The 18,128-nt window shown below is 51.8% G+C and overlaps 37 non-coding genes across 37 annotated transcripts; 7 read left to right on the top strand and 30 right to left on the bottom strand.

Annotated features, from left to right (window-relative positions):
* Positions 1-266: 266 nt before the first annotated feature.
* Positions 267-340, bottom strand: Trnai-aau (transfer RNA isoleucine (anticodon AAU)). The gene has a single exon. It is a non-coding gene; the product is annotated as a tRNA-Ile (tRNA).
* A 257-nt stretch (positions 341-597) lies between these two features.
* Trnae-uuc (transfer RNA glutamic acid (anticodon UUC)) lies at positions 598-669 on the bottom strand. Its single transcript has one exon. It is a non-coding gene; the product is annotated as a tRNA-Glu (tRNA).
* A 456-nt stretch (positions 670-1,125) lies between these two features.
* Positions 1,126-1,198, bottom strand: Trnam-cau (transfer RNA methionine (anticodon CAU)). Its single transcript has one exon. It is a non-coding gene; the product is annotated as a tRNA-Met (tRNA).
* A 293-nt stretch (positions 1,199-1,491) lies between these two features.
* Positions 1,492-1,562, bottom strand: Trnag-gcc (transfer RNA glycine (anticodon GCC)). The gene has a single exon. It is a non-coding gene; the product is annotated as a tRNA-Gly (tRNA).
* Positions 1,563-1,893: 331 nt separating this feature from the next.
* On the top strand, positions 1,894-1,965 carry Trnag-ucc (transfer RNA glycine (anticodon UCC)). The gene has a single exon. It is a non-coding gene; the product is annotated as a tRNA-Gly (tRNA).
* A 741-nt stretch (positions 1,966-2,706) lies between these two features.
* Trnai-aau (transfer RNA isoleucine (anticodon AAU)) lies at positions 2,707-2,780 on the bottom strand. The gene has a single exon. It is a non-coding gene; the product is annotated as a tRNA-Ile (tRNA).
* Positions 2,781-3,037: 257 nt separating this feature from the next.
* Positions 3,038-3,109, bottom strand: Trnae-uuc (transfer RNA glutamic acid (anticodon UUC)). Its single transcript has one exon. It is a non-coding gene; the product is annotated as a tRNA-Glu (tRNA).
* Positions 3,110-3,565: 456 nt separating this feature from the next.
* Positions 3,566-3,638, bottom strand: Trnam-cau (transfer RNA methionine (anticodon CAU)). Its single transcript has one exon. It is a non-coding gene; the product is annotated as a tRNA-Met (tRNA).
* A 293-nt stretch (positions 3,639-3,931) lies between these two features.
* Trnag-gcc (transfer RNA glycine (anticodon GCC)) lies at positions 3,932-4,002 on the bottom strand. The gene has a single exon. It is a non-coding gene; the product is annotated as a tRNA-Gly (tRNA).
* Positions 4,003-4,333: 331 nt separating this feature from the next.
* Positions 4,334-4,405, top strand: Trnag-ucc (transfer RNA glycine (anticodon UCC)). The gene has a single exon. It is a non-coding gene; the product is annotated as a tRNA-Gly (tRNA).
* Positions 4,406-5,146: 741 nt separating this feature from the next.
* On the bottom strand, positions 5,147-5,220 carry Trnai-aau (transfer RNA isoleucine (anticodon AAU)). Its single transcript has one exon. It is a non-coding gene; the product is annotated as a tRNA-Ile (tRNA).
* Positions 5,221-5,477: 257 nt separating this feature from the next.
* On the bottom strand, positions 5,478-5,549 carry Trnae-uuc (transfer RNA glutamic acid (anticodon UUC)). Its single transcript has one exon. It is a non-coding gene; the product is annotated as a tRNA-Glu (tRNA).
* A 456-nt stretch (positions 5,550-6,005) lies between these two features.
* On the bottom strand, positions 6,006-6,078 carry Trnam-cau (transfer RNA methionine (anticodon CAU)). Its single transcript has one exon. It is a non-coding gene; the product is annotated as a tRNA-Met (tRNA).
* A 293-nt stretch (positions 6,079-6,371) lies between these two features.
* Trnag-gcc (transfer RNA glycine (anticodon GCC)) lies at positions 6,372-6,442 on the bottom strand. Its single transcript has one exon. It is a non-coding gene; the product is annotated as a tRNA-Gly (tRNA).
* A 331-nt stretch (positions 6,443-6,773) lies between these two features.
* Positions 6,774-6,845, top strand: Trnag-ucc (transfer RNA glycine (anticodon UCC)). The gene has a single exon. It is a non-coding gene; the product is annotated as a tRNA-Gly (tRNA).
* A 741-nt stretch (positions 6,846-7,586) lies between these two features.
* Trnai-aau (transfer RNA isoleucine (anticodon AAU)) lies at positions 7,587-7,660 on the bottom strand. Its single transcript has one exon. It is a non-coding gene; the product is annotated as a tRNA-Ile (tRNA).
* Positions 7,661-7,917: 257 nt separating this feature from the next.
* On the bottom strand, positions 7,918-7,989 carry Trnae-uuc (transfer RNA glutamic acid (anticodon UUC)). The gene has a single exon. It is a non-coding gene; the product is annotated as a tRNA-Glu (tRNA).
* Positions 7,990-8,445: 456 nt separating this feature from the next.
* On the bottom strand, positions 8,446-8,518 carry Trnam-cau (transfer RNA methionine (anticodon CAU)). The gene has a single exon. It is a non-coding gene; the product is annotated as a tRNA-Met (tRNA).
* A 293-nt stretch (positions 8,519-8,811) lies between these two features.
* On the bottom strand, positions 8,812-8,882 carry Trnag-gcc (transfer RNA glycine (anticodon GCC)). Its single transcript has one exon. It is a non-coding gene; the product is annotated as a tRNA-Gly (tRNA).
* Positions 8,883-9,213: 331 nt separating this feature from the next.
* Trnag-ucc (transfer RNA glycine (anticodon UCC)) lies at positions 9,214-9,285 on the top strand. Its single transcript has one exon. It is a non-coding gene; the product is annotated as a tRNA-Gly (tRNA).
* A 741-nt stretch (positions 9,286-10,026) lies between these two features.
* Positions 10,027-10,100, bottom strand: Trnai-aau (transfer RNA isoleucine (anticodon AAU)). Its single transcript has one exon. It is a non-coding gene; the product is annotated as a tRNA-Ile (tRNA).
* A 257-nt stretch (positions 10,101-10,357) lies between these two features.
* Positions 10,358-10,429, bottom strand: Trnae-uuc (transfer RNA glutamic acid (anticodon UUC)). Its single transcript has one exon. It is a non-coding gene; the product is annotated as a tRNA-Glu (tRNA).
* Positions 10,430-10,885: 456 nt separating this feature from the next.
* On the bottom strand, positions 10,886-10,958 carry Trnam-cau (transfer RNA methionine (anticodon CAU)). Its single transcript has one exon. It is a non-coding gene; the product is annotated as a tRNA-Met (tRNA).
* A 293-nt stretch (positions 10,959-11,251) lies between these two features.
* On the bottom strand, positions 11,252-11,322 carry Trnag-gcc (transfer RNA glycine (anticodon GCC)). The gene has a single exon. It is a non-coding gene; the product is annotated as a tRNA-Gly (tRNA).
* Positions 11,323-11,653: 331 nt separating this feature from the next.
* On the top strand, positions 11,654-11,725 carry Trnag-ucc (transfer RNA glycine (anticodon UCC)). The gene has a single exon. It is a non-coding gene; the product is annotated as a tRNA-Gly (tRNA).
* A 741-nt stretch (positions 11,726-12,466) lies between these two features.
* Positions 12,467-12,540, bottom strand: Trnai-aau (transfer RNA isoleucine (anticodon AAU)). Its single transcript has one exon. It is a non-coding gene; the product is annotated as a tRNA-Ile (tRNA).
* Positions 12,541-12,797: 257 nt separating this feature from the next.
* Positions 12,798-12,869, bottom strand: Trnae-uuc (transfer RNA glutamic acid (anticodon UUC)). The gene has a single exon. It is a non-coding gene; the product is annotated as a tRNA-Glu (tRNA).
* A 456-nt stretch (positions 12,870-13,325) lies between these two features.
* Positions 13,326-13,398, bottom strand: Trnam-cau (transfer RNA methionine (anticodon CAU)). Its single transcript has one exon. It is a non-coding gene; the product is annotated as a tRNA-Met (tRNA).
* A 293-nt stretch (positions 13,399-13,691) lies between these two features.
* Trnag-gcc (transfer RNA glycine (anticodon GCC)) lies at positions 13,692-13,762 on the bottom strand. The gene has a single exon. It is a non-coding gene; the product is annotated as a tRNA-Gly (tRNA).
* A 331-nt stretch (positions 13,763-14,093) lies between these two features.
* Trnag-ucc (transfer RNA glycine (anticodon UCC)) lies at positions 14,094-14,165 on the top strand. Its single transcript has one exon. It is a non-coding gene; the product is annotated as a tRNA-Gly (tRNA).
* Positions 14,166-14,906: 741 nt separating this feature from the next.
* Trnai-aau (transfer RNA isoleucine (anticodon AAU)) lies at positions 14,907-14,980 on the bottom strand. Its single transcript has one exon. It is a non-coding gene; the product is annotated as a tRNA-Ile (tRNA).
* Positions 14,981-15,237: 257 nt separating this feature from the next.
* Trnae-uuc (transfer RNA glutamic acid (anticodon UUC)) lies at positions 15,238-15,309 on the bottom strand. Its single transcript has one exon. It is a non-coding gene; the product is annotated as a tRNA-Glu (tRNA).
* Positions 15,310-15,765: 456 nt separating this feature from the next.
* Positions 15,766-15,838, bottom strand: Trnam-cau (transfer RNA methionine (anticodon CAU)). Its single transcript has one exon. It is a non-coding gene; the product is annotated as a tRNA-Met (tRNA).
* A 293-nt stretch (positions 15,839-16,131) lies between these two features.
* On the bottom strand, positions 16,132-16,202 carry Trnag-gcc (transfer RNA glycine (anticodon GCC)). The gene has a single exon. It is a non-coding gene; the product is annotated as a tRNA-Gly (tRNA).
* Positions 16,203-16,533: 331 nt separating this feature from the next.
* Positions 16,534-16,605, top strand: Trnag-ucc (transfer RNA glycine (anticodon UCC)). The gene has a single exon. It is a non-coding gene; the product is annotated as a tRNA-Gly (tRNA).
* A 741-nt stretch (positions 16,606-17,346) lies between these two features.
* Positions 17,347-17,420, bottom strand: Trnai-aau (transfer RNA isoleucine (anticodon AAU)). The gene has a single exon. It is a non-coding gene; the product is annotated as a tRNA-Ile (tRNA).
* Positions 17,421-17,677: 257 nt separating this feature from the next.
* On the bottom strand, positions 17,678-17,749 carry Trnae-uuc (transfer RNA glutamic acid (anticodon UUC)). The gene has a single exon. It is a non-coding gene; the product is annotated as a tRNA-Glu (tRNA).
* Between the last annotated feature and the right edge of the window lie 379 nt (positions 17,750-18,128).

Here is an 18,128-nt window from a genome sequence, read left to right as displayed (position 1 = left end):
GAGAAATACGAATTGAAACTGTCGGCAGCGCCCTGTGTTCGCAGGCGGTCACCCGCCCAAGCACTGACAACGCCCAGCGTCGCGCAGTAGCGGTGATCGGACGACAAACTGTGTGTTCAGCGTGCTGTGACCTGTGAAGTGTTTTAGCGCGTCCCGACAAGTCGCTTTCGGGTCCCCTATCAGCTCCCACACAATGTGACGATTTCTTTGTCACCATACTTGCCCGGGGAAATCGGCGTTGCCTTTTTGAAGTAGTAAAATCGAAGTGGCCCGTGGGGGGATCGAACCCACGACCTTCGCGTTATTAGCACGACGCTCTAACCAACTGAGCTAACGGGCCTCGGTGCACTCCGTCTTCCAGCGCTTAGACGGAGTGGCTCTGCGTATTTACAGGTAACATTTCTATGGTAGCAGTCCAACAGTGGACCAGGGTCTCTTCTCCCTTTATTCCGCTGCTCGTAGTAATTTCATTGCGTGCCCGTTTCTCTCGACTGTTTTCAGCTCACGTTTATGAACCAGTAGCTATAACGCGAGGAGGACGTGAAACAGCATTTCGCAGGGTCCAAACTTGTCGTGATTTGTTCCGAAAAAATTACATTCCGGTACCGGGAATCGAACCCGGGCCTCCTGGGTGAAAGCCAGGTATCCTAGCCACTAGACCACACCGGACGCGCACGCTTATTTTTGGGGTTTACACCCCCTCCACTGGCTTTCCGTGTCGCACTTTCCCTGTTTGCGAGCATCTTTTCGCTCTCCCATGCCGAGGCGCGCATGGCAAAAGTCACAGTCCGTTGCTTTTGGCCTCGTTGTTACAGGGGTAGGAGGAAAAGCAAAGCTGTGAGTAGTAATATTTATTTACTTATTTCGCAAGTAAAGACCTGCAGCCTGTCATTATATAGCAGGTCATACACTGTGTGACTTTACATGTTATATCATACGAAATTCAGTTTTATTACTAGTACATTTTTTCTTGAAAATTTCACAAAAGAACTGCAAGTAGTAATAACGGGAAGTAAGCATTTTCACGCTGAGTTGTTGAAGCCTTATGGATAACAAACTACAAGCTGTTTTGCTCCTTCGCAACCCCAGAGCCGTCAATTTAGCTGTGAACGGAAGTAAATTAAATGCCCCGGGTGAGGATCGAACTCACGACCTTAAGATTATGAGACTTACGCGCTGCCTACTGCGCTACCGAGGCACGTGATGGCCAAACCTTCTGGAATCTCGGCAAGTAGCAAATACTAGTGGTAGAGAGTCTGCACTTGCTGGCTCATTTCTTCTGTTACTACACGTGCATTCCCGGCGCTGCAGGCAACTTGCGATGATAGGCCGACGCCAGTATGCACAATAGCACGCAGGAGTCCAAACGAGAAGACGTGCGCGCTGCGTGTTTGGTTGTTTCCACACGGAATCCCGCGGTTCATTCTCGTGGCCCACGCACTTCGAGTGCGAAGGACACGCAGCTCCACTATCGGGGAAAAAACAAAATGATGCATCGGCCGGGAATCGAACCCGGGCCGCCCGCGTGGCAGGCGAGCATTCTACCACTGAACCACCGATGCTCAGCTAGTTTGCAGCTTCCTTGTGCTTTCCGCGGCAGACGTCTGAAGGGAAAGTGGGACTGCCGTCCAGCGCCGTGGCATCCTCTCGAGAGAATGCTACAAACGCTGAATCCTGCGCTGCACTGCTTAAAAATGACGCCCGAACGCGATCGTCTAAGTAGTGTTGCGGCGCACGCACGCGACGACTCTTGCCAAAGGACGCGAAATGTGCGTAGAGACGCTGTCTGGATGCGCTCGCCTACCCCGTAATGCGCCTGCTGCTGCGACCACCTTCAGCCGCCGCCGACAGGCGGGAAGCAGACACAGCGCGGCGTGCGCGGAAGAAAACCGTGCGGTGGTGGTGTAATGGTCAGCATAGTTGCCTTCCAAGCAGTTGATCCGGGTTCGATTCCCGGCCACCGCAGCCTGCGTTTTACTTCTGCGTATGAGTACTTTTGCCACGCGTCATTAAATTAATGTTTCTTTCCTCCTCTTACTGGCTGCAGGCCACCCTATATTGTGTGCGTCGATTCCGCTTGAGTCTCGACTTGTCTCGACTTTGCTCGGCTGACGCGAGAGCTGACGCTCTCCAATCGGCCTATATCAGAAGGACAAGCACGCGAAACGACTGAGAGAGGTATGGCGAGGCGGGCACAACATTACTTATGCCTCAAGTAAAGACCTGCTGCCTGTTATCGTGCATTGTGTGATTTTACATGTTCTGTCAGACAAATTCAGTTTTATTACTAGCACATTTCTTTTTTTCTTTGTTGAAAATTTTACAACACGCTCCTTCATTTCACTGTGGCCGCACGGCGCGACTTGGCATACCGAGAGGCAAAACGTGGCGCCAGTGCCCTAGACCGAATAGCGCTGCAGCTCCGAAACCGACGAGAAAAGAGAAATACGAATTGAAACTGTCGGCAGCGCCCTGTGTTCGCAGGCGGTCACCCGCCCAAGCACTGACAACGCCCAGCGTCGCGCAGTAGCGGTGATCGGACGACAAACTGTGTGTTCAGCGTGCTGTGACCTGTGAAGTGTTTTAGCGCGTCCCGACAAGTCGCTTTCGGGTCCCCTATCAGCTCCCACACAATGTGACGATTTCTTTGTCACCATACTTGCCCGGGGAAATCGGCGTTGCCTTTTTGAAGTAGTAAAATCGAAGTGGCCCGTGGGGGGATCGAACCCACGACCTTCGCGTTATTAGCACGACGCTCTAACCAACTGAGCTAACGGGCCTCGGTGCACTCCGTCTTCCAGCGCTTAGACGGAGTGGCTCTGCGTATTTACAGGTAACATTTCTATGGTAGCAGTCCAACAGTGGACCAGGGTCTCTTCTCCCTTTATTCCGCTGCTCGTAGTAATTTCATTGCGTGCCCGTTTCTCTCGACTGTTTTCAGCTCACGTTTATGAACCAGTAGCTATAACGCGAGGAGGACGTGAAACAGCATTTCGCAGGGTCCAAACTTGTCGTGATTTGTTCCGAAAAAATTACATTCCGGTACCGGGAATCGAACCCGGGCCTCCTGGGTGAAAGCCAGGTATCCTAGCCACTAGACCACACCGGACGCGCACGCTTATTTTTGGGGTTTACACCCCCTCCACTGGCTTTCCGTGTCGCACTTTCCCTGTTTGCGAGCATCTTTTCGCTCTCCCATGCCGAGGCGCGCATGGCAAAAGTCACAGTCCGTTGCTTTTGGCCTCGTTGTTACAGGGGTAGGAGGAAAAGCAAAGCTGTGAGTAGTAATATTTATTTACTTATTTCGCAAGTAAAGACCTGCAGCCTGTCATTATATAGCAGGTCATACACTGTGTGACTTTACATGTTATATCATACGAAATTCAGTTTTATTACTAGTACATTTTTTCTTGAAAATTTCACAAAAGAACTGCAAGTAGTAATAACGGGAAGTAAGCATTTTCACGCTGAGTTGTTGAAGCCTTATGGATAACAAACTACAAGCTGTTTTGCTCCTTCGCAACCCCAGAGCCGTCAATTTAGCTGTGAACGGAAGTAAATTAAATGCCCCGGGTGAGGATCGAACTCACGACCTTAAGATTATGAGACTTACGCGCTGCCTACTGCGCTACCGAGGCACGTGATGGCCAAACCTTCTGGAATCTCGGCAAGTAGCAAATACTAGTGGTAGAGAGTCTGCACTTGCTGGCTCATTTCTTCTGTTACTACACGTGCATTCCCGGCGCTGCAGGCAACTTGCGATGATAGGCCGACGCCAGTATGCACAATAGCACGCAGGAGTCCAAACGAGAAGACGTGCGCGCTGCGTGTTTGGTTGTTTCCACACGGAATCCCGCGGTTCATTCTCGTGGCCCACGCACTTCGAGTGCGAAGGACACGCAGCTCCACTATCGGGGAAAAAACAAAATGATGCATCGGCCGGGAATCGAACCCGGGCCGCCCGCGTGGCAGGCGAGCATTCTACCACTGAACCACCGATGCTCAGCTAGTTTGCAGCTTCCTTGTGCTTTCCGCGGCAGACGTCTGAAGGGAAAGTGGGACTGCCGTCCAGCGCCGTGGCATCCTCTCGAGAGAATGCTACAAACGCTGAATCCTGCGCTGCACTGCTTAAAAATGACGCCCGAACGCGATCGTCTAAGTAGTGTTGCGGCGCACGCACGCGACGACTCTTGCCAAAGGACGCGAAATGTGCGTAGAGACGCTGTCTGGATGCGCTCGCCTACCCCGTAATGCGCCTGCTGCTGCGACCACGTTCAGCCGCCGCCGACAGGCGGGAAGCAGACACAGCGCGGCGTGCGCGGAAGAAAACCGTGCGGTGGTGGTGTAATGGTCAGCATAGTTGCCTTCCAAGCAGTTGATCCGGGTTCGATTCCCGGCCACCGCAGCCTGCGTTTTACTTCTGCGTATGAGTACTTTTGCCACGCGTCATTAAATTAATGTTTCTTTCCTCCTCTTACTGGCTGCAGGCCACCCTATATTGTGTGCGTCGATTCCGCTTGAGTCTCGACTTGTCTCGACTTTGCTCGGCTGACGCGAGAGCTGACGCTCTCCAATCGGCCTATATCAGAAGGACAAGCACGCGAAACGACTGAGAGAGGTATGGCGAGGCGGGCACAACATTACTTATGCCTCAAGTAAAGACCTGCTGCCTGTTATCGTGCATTGTGTGATTTTACATGTTCTGTCAGACAAATTCAGTTTTATTACTAGCACATTTCTTTTTTTCTTTGTTGAAAATTTTACAACACGCTCCTTCATTTCACTGTGGCCGCACGGCGCGACTTGGCATACCGAGAGGCAAAACGTGGCGCCAGTGCCCTAGACCGAATAGCGCTGCAGCTCCGAAACCGACGAGAAAAGAGAAATACGAATTGAAACTGTCGGCAGCGCCCTGTGTTCGCAGGCGGTCACCCGCCCAAGCACTGACAACGCCCAGCGTCGCGCAGTAGCGGTGATCGGACGACAAACTGTGTGTTCAGCGTGCTGTGACCTGTGAAGTGTTTTAGCGCGTCCCGACAAGTCGCTTTCGGGTCCCCTATCAGCTCCCACACAATGTGACGATTTCTTTGTCACCATACTTGCCCGGGGAAATCGGCGTTGCCTTTTTGAAGTAGTAAAATCGAAGTGGCCCGTGGGGGGATCGAACCCACGACCTTCGCGTTATTAGCACGACGCTCTAACCAACTGAGCTAACGGGCCTCGGTGCACTCCGTCTTCCAGCGCTTAGACGGAGTGGCTCTGCGTATTTACAGGTAACATTTCTATGGTAGCAGTCCAACAGTGGACCAGGGTCTCTTCTCCCTTTATTCCGCTGCTCGTAGTAATTTCATTGCGTGCCCGTTTCTCTCGACTGTTTTCAGCTCACGTTTATGAACCAGTAGCTATAACGCGAGGAGGACGTGAAACAGCATTTCGCAGGGTCCAAACTTGTCGTGATTTGTTCCGAAAAAATTACATTCCGGTACCGGGAATCGAACCCGGGCCTCCTGGGTGAAAGCCAGGTATCCTAGCCACTAGACCACACCGGACGCGCACGCTTATTTTTGGGGTTTACACCCCCTCCACTGGCTTTCCGTGTCGCACTTTCCCTGTTTGCGAGCATCTTTTCGCTCTCCCATGCCGAGGCGCGCATGGCAAAAGTCACAGTCCGTTGCTTTTGGCCTCGTTGTTACAGGGGTAGGAGGAAAAGCAAAGCTGTGAGTAGTAATATTTATTTACTTATTTCGCAAGTAAAGACCTGCAGCCTGTCATTATATAGCAGGTCATACACTGTGTGACTTTACATGTTATATCATACGAAATTCAGTTTTATTACTAGTACATTTTTTCTTGAAAATTTCACAAAAGAACTGCAAGTAGTAATAACGGGAAGTAAGCATTTTCACGCTGAGTTGTTGAAGCCTTATGGATAACAAACTACAAGCTGTTTTGCTCCTTCGCAACCCCAGAGCCGTCAATTTAGCTGTGAACGGAAGTAAATTAAATGCCCCGGGTGAGGATCGAACTCACGACCTTAAGATTATGAGACTTACGCGCTGCCTACTGCGCTACCGAGGCACGTGATGGCCAAACCTTCTGGAATCTCGGCAAGTAGCAAATACTAGTGGTAGAGAGTCTGCACTTGCTGGCTCATTTCTTCTGTTACTACACGTGCATTCCCGGCGCTGCAGGCAACTTGCGATGATAGGCCGACGCCAGTATGCACAATAGCACGCAGGAGTCCAAACGAGAAGACGTGCGCGCTGCGTGTTTGGTTGTTTCCACACGGAATCCCGCGGTTCATTCTCGTGGCCCACGCACTTCGAGTGCGAAGGACACGCAGCTCCACTATCGGGGAAAAAACAAAATGATGCATCGGCCGGGAATCGAACCCGGGCCGCCCGCGTGGCAGGCGAGCATTCTACCACTGAACCACCGATGCTCAGCTAGTTTGCAGCTTCCTTGTGCTTTCCGCGGCAGACGTCTGAAGGGAAAGTGGGACTGCCGTCCAGCGCCGTGGCATCCTCTCGAGAGAATGCTACAAACGCTGAATCCTGCGCTGCACTGCTTAAAAATGACGCCCGAACGCGATCGTCTAAGTAGTGTTGCGGCGCACGCACGCGACGACTCTTGCCAAAGGACGCGAAATGTGCGTAGAGACGCTGTCTGGATGCGCTCGCCTACCCCGTAATGCGCCTGCTGCTGCGACCACCTTCAGCCGCCGCCGACAGGCGGGAAGCAGACACAGCGCGGCGTGCGCGGAAGAAAACCGTGCGGTGGTGGTGTAATGGTCAGCATAGTTGCCTTCCAAGCAGTTGATCCGGGTTCGATTCCCGGCCACCGCAGCCTGCGTTTTACTTCTGCGTATGAGTACTTTTGCCACGCGTCATTAAATTAATGTTTCTTTCCTCCTCTTACTGGCTGCAGGCCACCCTATATTGTGTGCGTCGATTCCGCTTGAGTCTCGACTTGTCTCGACTTTGCTCGGCTGACGCGAGAGCTGACGCTCTCCAATCGGCCTATATCAGAAGGACAAGCACGCGAAACGACTGAGAGAGGTATGGCGAGGCGGGCACAACATTACTTATGCCTCAAGTAAAGACCTGCTGCCTGTTATCGTGCATTGTGTGATTTTACATGTTCTGTCAGACAAATTCAGTTTTATTACTAGCACATTTCTTTTTTTCTTTGTTGAAAATTTTACAACACGCTCCTTCATTTCACTGTGGCCGCACGGCGCGACTTGGCATACCGAGAGGCAAAACGTGGCGCCAGTGCCCTAGACCGAATAGCGCTGCAGCTCCGAAACCGACGAGAAAAGAGAAATACGAATTGAAACTGTCGGCAGCGCCCTGTGTTCGCAGGCGGTCACCCGCCCAAGCACTGACAACGCCCAGCGTCGCGCAGTAGCGGTGATCGGACGACAAACTGTGTGTTCAGCGTGCTGTGACCTGTGAAGTGTTTTAGCGCGTCCCGACAAGTCGCTTTCGGGTCCCCTATCAGCTCCCACACAATGTGACGATTTCTTTGTCACCATACTTGCCCGGGGAAATCGGCGTTGCCTTTTTGAAGTAGTAAAATCGAAGTGGCCCGTGGGGGGATCGAACCCACGACCTTCGCGTTATTAGCACGACGCTCTAACCAACTGAGCTAACGGGCCTCGGTGCACTCCGTCTTCCAGCGCTTAGACGGAGTGGCTCTGCGTATTTACAGGTAACATTTCTATGGTAGCAGTCCAACAGTGGACCAGGGTCTCTTCTCCCTTTATTCCGCTGCTCGTAGTAATTTCATTGCGTGCCCGTTTCTCTCGACTGTTTTCAGCTCACGTTTATGAACCAGTAGCTATAACGCGAGGAGGACGTGAAACAGCATTTCGCAGGGTCCAAACTTGTCGTGATTTGTTCCGAAAAAATTACATTCCGGTACCGGGAATCGAACCCGGGCCTCCTGGGTGAAAGCCAGGTATCCTAGCCACTAGACCACACCGGACGCGCACGCTTATTTTTGGGGTTTACACCCCCTCCACTGGCTTTCCGTGTCGCACTTTCCCTGTTTGCGAGCATCTTTTCGCTCTCCCATGCCGAGGCGCGCATGGCAAAAGTCACAGTCCGTTGCTTTTGGCCTCGTTGTTACAGGGGTAGGAGGAAAAGCAAAGCTGTGAGTAGTAATATTTATTTACTTATTTCGCAAGTAAAGACCTGCAGCCTGTCATTATATAGCAGGTCATACACTGTGTGACTTTACATGTTATATCATACGAAATTCAGTTTTATTACTAGTACATTTTTTCTTGAAAATTTCACAAAAGAACTGCAAGTAGTAATAACGGGAAGTAAGCATTTTCACGCTGAGTTGTTGAAGCCTTATGGATAACAAACTACAAGCTGTTTTGCTCCTTCGCAACCCCAGAGCCGTCAATTTAGCTGTGAACGGAAGTAAATTAAATGCCCCGGGTGAGGATCGAACTCACGACCTTAAGATTATGAGACTTACGCGCTGCCTACTGCGCTACCGAGGCACGTGATGGCCAAACCTTCTGGAATCTCGGCAAGTAGCAAATACTAGTGGTAGAGAGTCTGCACTTGCTGGCTCATTTCTTCTGTTACTACACGTGCATTCCCGGCGCTGCAGGCAACTTGCGATGATAGGCCGACGCCAGTATGCACAATAGCACGCAGGAGTCCAAACGAGAAGACGTGCGCGCTGCGTGTTTGGTTGTTTCCACACGGAATCCCGCGGTTCATTCTCGTGGCCCACGCACTTCGAGTGCGAAGGACACGCAGCTCCACTATCGGGGAAAAAACAAAATGATGCATCGGCCGGGAATCGAACCCGGGCCGCCCGCGTGGCAGGCGAGCATTCTACCACTGAACCACCGATGCTCAGCTAGTTTGCAGCTTCCTTGTGCTTTCCGCGGCAGACGTCTGAAGGGAAAGTGGGACTGCCGTCCAGCGCCGTGGCATCCTCTCGAGAGAATGCTACAAACGCTGAATCCTGCGCTGCACTGCTTAAAAATGACGCCCGAACGCGATCGTCTAAGTAGTGTTGCGGCGCACGCACGCGACGACTCTTGCCAAAGGACGCGAAATGTGCGTAGAGACGCTGTCTGGATGCGCTCGCCTACCCCGTAATGCGCCTGCTGCTGCGACCACCTTCAGCCGCCGCCGACAGGCGGGAAGCAGACACAGCGCGGCGTGCGCGGAAGAAAACCGTGCGGTGGTGGTGTAATGGTCAGCATAGTTGCCTTCCAAGCAGTTGATCCGGGTTCGATTCCCGGCCACCGCAGCCTGCGTTTTACTTCTGCGTATGAGTACTTTTGCCACGCGTCATTAAATTAATGTTTCTTTCCTCCTCTTACTGGCTGCAGGCCACCCTATATTGTGTGCGTCGATTCCGCTTGAGTCTCGACTTGTCTCGACTTTGCTCGGCTGACGCGAGAGCTGACGCTCTCCAATCGGCCTATATCAGAAGGACAAGCACGCGAAACGACTGAGAGAGGTATGGCGAGGCGGGCACAACATTACTTATGCCTCAAGTAAAGACCTGCTGCCTGTTATCGTGCATTGTGTGATTTTACATGTTCTGTCAGACAAATTCAGTTTTATTACTAGCACATTTCTTTTTTTCTTTGTTGAAAATTTTACAACACGCTCCTTCATTTCACTGTGGCCGCACGGCGCGACTTGGCATACCGAGAGGCAAAACGTGGCGCCAGTGCCCTAGACCGAATAGCGCTGCAGCTCCGAAACCGACGAGAAAAGAGAAATACGAATTGAAACTGTCGGCAGCGCCCTGTGTTCGCAGGCGGTCACCCGCCCAAGCACTGACAACGCCCAGCGTCGCGCAGTAGCGGTGATCGGACGACAAACTGTGTGTTCAGCGTGCTGTGACCTGTGAAGTGTTTTAGCGCGTCCCGACAAGTCGCTTTCGGGTCCCCTATCAGCTCCCACACAATGTGACGATTTCTTTGTCACCATACTTGCCCGGGGAAATCGGCGTTGCCTTTTTGAAGTAGTAAAATCGAAGTGGCCCGTGGGGGGATCGAACCCACGACCTTCGCGTTATTAGCACGACGCTCTAACCAACTGAGCTAACGGGCCTCGGTGCACTCCGTCTTCCAGCGCTTAGACGGAGTGGCTCTGCGTATTTACAGGTAACATTTCTATGGTAGCAGTCCAACAGTGGACCAGGGTCTCTTCTCCCTTTATTCCGCTGCTCGTAGTAATTTCATTGCGTGCCCGTTTCTCTCGACTGTTTTCAGCTCACGTTTATGAACCAGTAGCTATAACGCGAGGAGGACGTGAAACAGCATTTCGCAGGGTCCAAACTTGTCGTGATTTGTTCCGAAAAAATTACATTCCGGTACCGGGAATCGAACCCGGGCCTCCTGGGTGAAAGCCAGGTATCCTAGCCACTAGACCACACCGGACGCGCACGCTTATTTTTGGGGTTTACACCCCCTCCACTGGCTTTCCGTGTCGCACTTTCCCTGTTTGCGAGCATCTTTTCGCTCTCCCATGCCGAGGCGCGCATGGCAAAAGTCACAGTCCGTTGCTTTTGGCCTCGTTGTTACAGGGGTAGGAGGAAAAGCAAAGCTGTGAGTAGTAATATTTATTTACTTATTTCGCAAGTAAAGACCTGCAGCCTGTCATTATATAGCAGGTCATACACTGTGTGACTTTACATGTTATATCATACGAAATTCAGTTTTATTACTAGTACATTTTTTCTTGAAAATTTCACAAAAGAACTGCAAGTAGTAATAACGGGAAGTAAGCATTTTCACGCTGAGTTGTTGAAGCCTTATGGATAACAAACTACAAGCTGTTTTGCTCCTTCGCAACCCCAGAGCCGTCAATTTAGCTGTGAACGGAAGTAAATTAAATGCCCCGGGTGAGGATCGAACTCACGACCTTAAGATTATGAGACTTACGCGCTGCCTACTGCGCTACCGAGGCACGTGATGGCCAAACCTTCTGGAATCTCGGCAAGTAGCAAATACTAGTGGTAGAGAGTCTGCACTTGCTGGCTCATTTCTTCTGTTACTACACGTGCATTCCCGGCGCTGCAGGCAACTTGCGATGATAGGCCGACGCCAGTATGCACAATAGCACGCAGGAGTCCAAACGAGAAGACGTGCGCGCTGCGTGTTTGGTTGTTTCCACACGGAATCCCGCGGTTCATTCTCGTGGCCCACGCACTTCGAGTGCGAAGGACACGCAGCTCCACTATCGGGGAAAAAACAAAATGATGCATCGGCCGGGAATCGAACCCGGGCCGCCCGCGTGGCAGGCGAGCATTCTACCACTGAACCACCGATGCTCAGCTAGTTTGCAGCTTCCTTGTGCTTTCCGCGGCAGACGTCTGAAGGGAAAGTGGGACTGCCGTCCAGCGCCGTGGCATCCTCTCGAGAGAATGCTACAAACGCTGAATCCTGCGCTGCACTGCTTAAAAATGACGCCCGAACGCGATCGTCTAAGTAGTGTTGCGGCGCACGCACGCGACGACTCTTGCCAAAGGACGCGAAATGTGCGTAGAGACGCTGTCTGGATGCGCTCGCCTACCCCGTAATGCGCCTGCTGCTGCGACCACCTTCAGCCGCCGCCGACAGGCGGGAAGCAGACACAGCGCGGCGTGCGCGGAAGAAAACCGTGCGGTGGTGGTGTAATGGTCAGCATAGTTGCCTTCCAAGCAGTTGATCCGGGTTCGATTCCCGGCCACCGCAGCCTGCGTTTTACTTCTGCGTATGAGTACTTTTGCCACGCGTCATTAAATTAATGTTTCTTTCCTCCTCTTACTGGCTGCAGGCCACCCTATATTGTGTGCGTCGATTCCGCTTGAGTCTCGACTTGTCTCGACTTTGCTCGGCTGACGCGAGAGCTGACGCTCTCCAATCGGCCTATATCAGAAGGACAAGCACGCGAAACGACTGAGAGAGGTATGGCGAGGCGGGCACAACATTACTTATGCCTCAAGTAAAGACCTGCTGCCTGTTATCGTGCATTGTGTGATTTTACATGTTCTGTCAGACAAATTCAGTTTTATTACTAGCACATTTCTTTTTTTCTTTGTTGAAAATTTTACAACACGCTCCTTCATTTCACTGTGGCCGCACGGCGCGACTTGGCATACCGAGAGGCAAAACGTGGCGCCAGTGCCCTAGACCGAATAGCGCTGCAGCTCCGAAACCGACGAGAAAAGAGAAATACGAATTGAAACTGTCGGCAGCGCCCTGTGTTCGCAGGCGGTCACCCGCCCAAGCACTGACAACGCCCAGCGTCGCGCAGTAGCGGTGATCGGACGACAAACTGTGTGTTCAGCGTGCTGTGACCTGTGAAGTGTTTTAGCGCGTCCCGACAAGTCGCTTTCGGGTCCCCTATCAGCTCCCACACAATGTGACGATTTCTTTGTCACCATACTTGCCCGGGGAAATCGGCGTTGCCTTTTTGAAGTAGTAAAATCGAAGTGGCCCGTGGGGGGATCGAACCCACGACCTTCGCGTTATTAGCACGACGCTCTAACCAACTGAGCTAACGGGCCTCGGTGCACTCCGTCTTCCAGCGCTTAGACGGAGTGGCTCTGCGTATTTACAGGTAACATTTCTATGGTAGCAGTCCAACAGTGGACCAGGGTCTCTTCTCCCTTTATTCCGCTGCTCGTAGTAATTTCATTGCGTGCCCGTTTCTCTCGACTGTTTTCAGCTCACGTTTATGAACCAGTAGCTATAACGCGAGGAGGACGTGAAACAGCATTTCGCAGGGTCCAAACTTGTCGTGATTTGTTCCGAAAAAATTACATTCCGGTACCGGGAATCGAACCCGGGCCTCCTGGGTGAAAGCCAGGTATCCTAGCCACTAGACCACACCGGACGCGCACGCTTATTTTTGGGGTTTACACCCCCTCCACTGGCTTTCCGTGTCGCACTTTCCCTGTTTGCGAGCATCTTTTCGCTCTCCCATGCCGAGGCGCGCATGGCAAAAGTCACAGTCCGTTGCTTTTGGCCTCGTTGTTACAGGGGTAGGAGGAAAAGCAAAGCTGTGAGTAGTAATATTTATTTACTTATTTCGCAAGTAAAGACCTGCAGCCTGTCATTATATAGCAGGTCATACACTGTGTGACTTTACATGTTATATCATACGAAATTCAGTTTTATTACTAGTACATTTTTTCTTGAAAATTTCACAAAAGAACTGCAAGTAGTAATAACGGGAAGTAAGCATTTTCACGCTGAGTTGTTGAAGCCTTATGGATAACAAACTACAAGCTGTTTTGCTCCTTCGCAACCCCAGAGCCGTCAATTTAGCTGTGAACGGAAGTAAATTAAATGCCCCGGGTGAGGATCGAACTCACGACCTTAAGATTATGAGACTTACGCGCTGCCTACTGCGCTACCGAGGCACGTGATGGCCAAACCTTCTGGAATCTCGGCAAGTAGCAAATACTAGTGGTAGAGAGTCTGCACTTGCTGGCTCATTTCTTCTGTTACTACACGTGCATTCCCGGCGCTGCAGGCAACTTGCGATGATAGGCCGACGCCAGTATGCACAATAGCACGCAGGAGTCCAAACGAGAAGACGTGCGCGCTGCGTGTTTGGTTGTTTCCACACGGAATCCCGCGGTTCATTCTCGTGGCCCACGCACTTCGAGTGCGAAGGACACGCAGCTCCACTATCGGGGAAAAAACAAAATGATGCATCGGCCGGGAATCGAACCCGGGCCGCCCGCGTGGCAGGCGAGCATTCTACCACTGAACCACCGATGCTCAGCTAGTTTGCAGCTTCCTTGTGCTTTCCGCGGCAGACGTCTGAAGGGAAAGTGGGACTGCCGTCCAGCGCCGTGGCATCCTCTCGAGAGAATGCTACAAACGCTGAATCCTGCGCTGCACTGCTTAAAAATGACGCCCGAACGCGATCGTCTAAGTAGTGTTGCGGCGCACGCACGCGACGACTCTTGCCAAAGGACGCGAAATGTGCGTAGAGACGCTGTCTGGATGCGCTCGCCTACCCCGTAATGCGCCTGCTGCTGCGACCACCTTCAGCCGCCGCCGACAGGCGGGAAGCAGACACAGCGCGGCGTGCGCGGAAGAAAACCGTGCGGTGGTGGTGTAATGGTCAGCATAGTTGCCTTCCAAGCAGTTGATCCGGGTTCGATTCCCGGCCACCGCAGCCTGCGTTTTACTTCTGCGTATGAGTACTTTTGCCACGCGTCATTAAATTAATGTTTCTTTCCTCCTCTTACTGGCTGCAGGCCACCCTATATTGTGTGCGTCGATTCCGCTTGAGTCTCGACTTGTCTCGACTTTGCTCGGCTGACGCGAGAGCTGACGCTCTCCAATCGGCCTATATCAGAAGGACAAGCACGCGAAACGACTGAGAGAGGTATGGCGAGGCGGGCACAACATTACTTATGCCTCAAGTAAAGACCTGCTGCCTGTTATCGTGCATTGTGTGATTTTACATGTTCTGTCAGACAAATTCAGTTTTATTACTAGCACATTTCTTTTTTTCTTTGTTGAAAATTTTACAACACGCTCCTTCATTTCACTGTGGCCGCACGGCGCGACTTGGCATACCGAGAGGCAAAACGTGGCGCCAGTGCCCTAGACCGAATAGCGCTGCAGCTCCGAAACCGACGAGAAAAGAGAAATACGAATTGAAACTGTCGGCAGCGCCCTGTGTTCGCAGGCGGTCACCCGCCCAAGCACTGACAACGCCCAGCGTCGCGCAGTAGCGGTGATCGGACGACAAACTGTGTGTTCAGCGTGCTGTGACCTGTGAAGTGTTTTAGCGCGTCCCGACAAGTCGCTTTCGGGTCCCCTATCAGCTCCCACACAATGTGACGATTTCTTTGTCACCATACTTGCCCGGGGAAATCGGCGTTGCCTTTTTGAAGTAGTAAAATCGAAGTGGCCCGTGGGGGGATCGAACCCACGACCTTCGCGTTATTAGCACGACGCTCTAACCAACTGAGCTAACGGGCCTCGGTGCACTCCGTCTTCCAGCGCTTAGACGGAGTGGCTCTGCGTATTTACAGGTAACATTTCTATGGTAGCAGTCCAACAGTGGACCAGGGTCTCTTCTCCCTTTATTCCGCTGCTCGTAGTAATTTCATTGCGTGCCCGTTTCTCTCGACTGTTTTCAGCTCACGTTTATGAACCAGTAGCTATAACGCGAGGAGGACGTGAAACAGCATTTCGCAGGGTCCAAACTTGTCGTGATTTGTTCCGAAAAAATTACATTCCGGTACCGGGAATCGAACCCGGGCCTCCTGCGTGAAAGCCAGGTATCCTAGCCACTAGACCACACCGGACGCGCACGCTTATTTTTGGGGTTTACACCCCCTCCACTGGCTTTCCGTGTCGCACTTTCCCTGTTTGCGAGCATCTTTTCGCTCTCCCATGCCGAGGCGCGCATGGCAAAAGTCACAGTCCGTTGCTTTTGGCCTCGTTGTTACAGGGGTAGGAGGAAAAGCAAAGCTGTGAGTAGTAATATTTATTTACTTATTTCGCAAGTAAAGACCTGCAGCCTGTCATTATATAGCAGGTCATACACTATGTGACTTTACATGTTATATCATACGAAATTCAGTTTTATTACTAGTACATTTTTTCTTGAAAATTTCACAAAAGAACTGCAAGTAGTAATAACGGGAAGTAAGCATTTTCACGCTGAGTTGTTGAAGCCTTATGGATAACAAACTACAAGCTGTTTTGCTCCTTCGCAACCCCAGAGCCGTCAATTTAGCTGTGAACGGAAGTAAATTAAATGCCCCAGGTGAGGATCGAACTCACGACCTTAAGATTATGAGACTTACGCGCTGCCTACTGCGCTACCGAGGCACGTGATGGCCAAACCTTCTGGAATCTCGGCAAGTAGCAAATACTAGTGGTAGAGAGTCTGCACTTGCTGGCTCATTTCTTCTGTTACTACACGTGCATTCCCGGCGCTGCAGGCAACTTGCGATGATAGGCCGACGCCAGTATGCACAATAGCACGCAGGAGTCCAAACGAGAAGACGTGCGCGCTGCGTGTTTGGTTGTTTCCACACGGAATCCCGCGGTTCATTCTCGTGGCCCACGCACTTCGAGTGCGAAGGACACGCAGCTCCACTATCGGGGAAAAAACAAAATGATGCATCGGCCGGGAATCGAACCCGGGCCGCCCGCGTGGCAGGCGAGCATTCTACCACTGAACCACCGATGCTCAGCTAGTTTGCAGCTTCCTTGTGCTTTCCGCGGCAGACGTCTGAAGGGAAAGTGGGACTGCCGTCCAGCGCCGTGGCATCCTCTCGAGAGAATGCTACAAACGCTGAATCCTGCGCTGCACTGCTTAAAAATGACGCCCGAACGCGATCGTCTAAGTAGTGTTGCGGCGCACGCACGCGACGACTCTTGCCAAAGGACGCGAAATGTGCGTAGAGACGCTGTCTGGATGCGCTCGCCTACCCCGTAATGCGCCTGCTGCTGCGACCACCTTCAGCCGCCGCCGACAGGCGGGAAGCAGACACAGCGCGGCGTGCGCGGAAGAAAACCGTGCGGTGGTGGTGTAATGGTCAGCATAGTTGCCTTCCAAGCAGTTGATCCGGGTTCGATTCCCGGCCACCGCAGCCTGCGTTTTACTTCTGCGTATGAGTACTTTTGCCACGCGTCATTAAATTAATGTTTCTTTCCTCCTCTTACTGGCTGCAGGCCACCCTATATTGTGTGCGTCGATTCCGCTTGAGTCTCGACTTGTCTCGACTTTGCTCGGCTGACGCGAGAGCTGACGCTCTCCAATCGGCCTATATCAGAAGGACAAGCACGCGAAACGACTGAGAGAGGTATGGCGAGGCGGGCACAACATTACTTATGCCTCAAGTAAAGACCTGCTGCCTGTTATCGTGCATTGTGTGATTTTACATGTTCTGTCAGACAAATTCAGTTTTATTACTAGCACATTTCTTTTTTTCTTTGTTGAAAATTTTACAACACGCTCCTTCATTTCACTGTGGCCGCACGGCGCGACTTGGCATACCGAGAGGCAAAACGTGGCGCCAGTGCCCTAGACCGAATAGCGCTGCAGCTCCGAAACCGACGAGAAAAGAGAAATACGAATTGAAACTGTCGGCAGCGCCCTGTGTTCGCAGGCGGTCACCCGCCCAAGCACTGACAACGCCCAGCGTCGCGCAGTAGCGGTGATCGGACGACAAACTGTGTGTTCAGCGTGCTGTGACCTGTGAAGTGTTTTAGCGCGTCCCGACAAGTCGCTTTCGGGTCCCCTATCAGCTCCCACACAATGTGACGATTTCTTTGTCACCATACTTGCCCGGGGAAATCGGCGTTGCCTTTTTGAAGTAGTAAAATCGAAGTGGCCCGTGGGGGGATCGAACCCACGACCTTCGCGTTATTAGCACGACGCTCTAACCAACTGAGCTAACGGGCCTCGGTGCACTCCGTCTTCCAGCGCTTAGACGGAGTGGCTCTGCGTATTTACAGGTAACATTTCTATGGTAGCAGTCCAACAGTGGACCAGGGTCTCTTCTCCCTTTATTCCGCTGCTCGTAGTAATTTCATTGCGTGCCCGTTTCTCTCGACTGTTTTCAGCTCACGTTTATGAACCAGTAGCTATAACGCGAGGAGGACGTGAAACAGCATTTCGCAGGGTCCAAACTTGTCGTGATTTGTTCCGAAAAAATTACATTCCGGTACCGGGAATCGAACCCGGGCCTCCTGGGTGAAAGCCAGGTATCCTAGCCACTAGACCACACCGGACGCGCACGCTTATTTTTGGGGTTTACACCCCCTCCACTGGCTTTCCGTGTCGCACTTTCCCTGTTTGCGAGCATCTTTTCGCTCTCCCATGCCGAGGCGCGCATGGCAAAAGTCACAGTCCGTTGCTTTTGGCCTCGTTGTTACAGGGGTAGGAGGAAAAGCAAAGCTGTGAGTAGTAATATTTATTTACTTATTTCGCAAGTAAAGACCTGCAGCCTGTCATTATATAGCAGGTCATACACTATGTGACTTTACATGTTATATCATACGAAATTCAGTTTTATTACTAGTACATTTTTTCTTGAAAATTTCACAAAAGAACTGCAAGTAGTAATAACGGGAAGTAAGCATTTTCACGCTGAGTTGTTGAAGCCTTATG

This window comes from Schistocerca gregaria, chromosome 2 (assembly GCF_023897955.1).
Source record: "Schistocerca gregaria isolate iqSchGreg1 chromosome 2, iqSchGreg1.2, whole genome shotgun sequence".
Lineage (NCBI taxonomy): Eukaryota > Metazoa > Arthropoda > Insecta > Orthoptera > Acrididae > Schistocerca > Schistocerca gregaria.
This window is presented reverse-complemented; position numbering and strand designations above follow the sequence as displayed.